Source organism: Polyodon spathula, chromosome 5, assembly GCF_017654505.1.
Source record: "Polyodon spathula isolate WHYD16114869_AA chromosome 5, ASM1765450v1, whole genome shotgun sequence".
Classification (NCBI taxonomy): domain Eukaryota; kingdom Metazoa; phylum Chordata; class Actinopteri; order Acipenseriformes; family Polyodontidae; genus Polyodon; species Polyodon spathula.
This window is the reverse complement of record NC_054538.1, coordinates 16,539,891-16,542,648: the sequence shown is the minus strand read 5'-3', so window position 1 is coordinate 16,542,648 and position 2,758 is coordinate 16,539,891.

Here is a 2,758-nt window from a genome sequence, read left to right as displayed (position 1 = left end):
TTTGGTTTTCCTCATTTTTTGTATGTTTTTTTTTTTAATTTTTCTATTAATTTGTATCCTACAGCTTTGTGTGTAGATTATTTTGATAAAGATAAATATTACATTTCACGAAAAATGACATTTGTATTGAAACTGTCAGCTGTAGGTAGGGTTAAACACACATATACACTTAGTTTGATGACTCCAGTTTGAACTGCCTTGTGTGTAATAAAACACTCCAGTAGACTTTAATTTTTAAAATTGATAAATTCTTACATTATATGGTGTCCACTCAAGCAGAATGTTAAATATATTTTACAAAACAAAATTAAGCAAAACATTGAATTAAGGAATGTAATCATCTTTATTTTTATATAGAACCTTTCATAGTGGTTCACCATCATAAAGCACTTTACAAGATACGAGACTTGTGAACTGTGCAGAGTCAGCTGCAAAGTCACTTACAACAATGTCTCGCCTGAAAGACGGAGCACAAGGAGGTTGAGTGACTTGCTCAGGATCACGCACTCAGTGAGTAGCTGAGCTGGGATTTGAACTGGGTACCTGCTGGTTCCAAGCACATTTCTTTAACCACTGCACTGTTTCTTTAACTGCTTAACTAATATAAATTGCTGTTTTGAAAGTACAGTGCTGTGAAAAAAGTATTTGCCGCCTGCCTGATCTTCATTTTTGCAAATTTTTCCTATTGAATTTGGTCACATCTTTTTGTGGGTTGTAGCAGTATTTAGAGGGAGTCTGAGAGAAAAAAATGACACCAAAGTTTGGTGCTTCTTTCACTTGTTTGTTGTGCAAGGTAATGAAATATGCAATCTTCAGGTGTGAAAAAGTTAACTCAACCCTATTAAAGGGGATAATTAGGGTCAATACTATGGTTAACAATCAGGCCTGATTTGGGCCAGCCCTGTCCAATATAAATCTGATTAACTTTGGCCCTTACCATCACAGTGAAGTTGTCAACACACAGGTTCTAGAGACACATCATGCCACAATCAAAAGAAATTCCTGAAGACCGCTGGAAAAAATGTGTTGATGCCTATCAGTCTGGAAAGGGTTACAAAGCCATTAATGGCAAAATCATAGACAAAGAGAAAAAAAATAGCAAATACATAAAATGTACTTTTCACAAGTTTTTACAAAGGAGGATACGGACAACATGCCACACATGTCAACCTGTTCCTATCCAGTTTTAAATAACTAGCATAAAAGGCAGAAGTGCTCGGATGAGATCCTCCCAATAGTACTCAAAGAAATAAAAGAAGTTATTTACAAACCGCTAACCAAGATCATGCAACAGTTTCTTGATGGGTTGTACCGACAGACTTGAGAATAGCAAACGTAATACCGATCCACAAAAAGGGAGACAAAACTGAACCAGGTAACAACAGACCAATAAGCCTGACTTCTATTACATATAAAATTATGGAAACTATAATAAAATCCAAAATGGAAAATTACCTATATGATGACAGTATCTTGTGAGGCAGTGAGCATGGTTTTAGGAATGGGCGATGGTGTGTAACTAACCTGCTTGATTTTTTTGAGGATGCAACATCAACAATGGATAACTGCAAAGCATATAATGGTTTATTTAGATTTCCAGAAAGCTTTTGACAAAGTCCCACATAAAAGATTAATTCTCAAACTGAATGCAGTAAGGATTCAAGGTAATACATGCACATTGATTAGGATTCAATTGACAGCATTCAGAACTTGTTAGACACATGGCAAATTACATTTAATATAGAAAAGGTACTGCATGCACGCAGTAAAAATGTGCATTATAAATATCATAAGGGAGATACTGAAATTGAAGAAGGAATCTATGAAAAAGACTTAGGAGTTTATGTTGACTCAGAAATGTGTTCATCTTGACAATGTGGGGAAGCCATAAAAAAGGACAGCAAGATGCTCGGATAAATAGTGAAAAGTGTTGAATTTAAATCAAGGGGAGTAATGTTAAAACTTTACAGTGCATTAGTAAGACCTCATCTAGAATACTGTGTTCAGTTCTGGTCACACTACAAAAGGGATATTGGTGCACTAGAAAGAGTGCAAAGAAGAGCAACCAGAATTATTCCTGGTTTAAAAGGCATGTCATATGCAGACAGGCTAAAAGAATTGAATCTATTCAGACTTGAACAAAGAAGACTACGCGGCGACCTGATTCAAGCATTCAAAATTCTAAAAGGTATTGACCATGTCGACCCAAGGAACTTTTTTGACCTGAAAAAATAAGGATCAGGGGTCACAAATGGAGATTAGATAAAGGAGCATTCAAAACAGAAAATAGGAGGCACTTTTTTACACAGAATTCTGAGAGTCTGGAACCAACTCCCCAGTAATGTTGTTGAAGCTGACACCTTGACATCCTTCAAGAAGCTGCTTGATGAGATTCTGGGATCAATAAGCTACTAACAACCAAATGAGCAAGATAGGCCAAATGGCCTCCTCTCATTTGTAAACTTTCTTATGTTCTTATATATTTATTTCCAGTCTTTTGGATCATTTCCAAATCGCGTCTGGTGTGGATTGACATTTGACAACTTTGCTCGCGTCCAGATACAGCTTTAGTGATCATCAGATGTGGAAGCCGCACGAACAACACAGTGTGTGATTTTCACTAACTCTACTGTGCAGAATACATTTTTTTTTTTTCTATGTGTAAATATAGGGACGTGGGACTGTCCCGACCATGTAGGCACTGTTGGCATGTATGTATTTGTATATGTGGAGTAATTTGCATTGCTCTTTAGCAGAG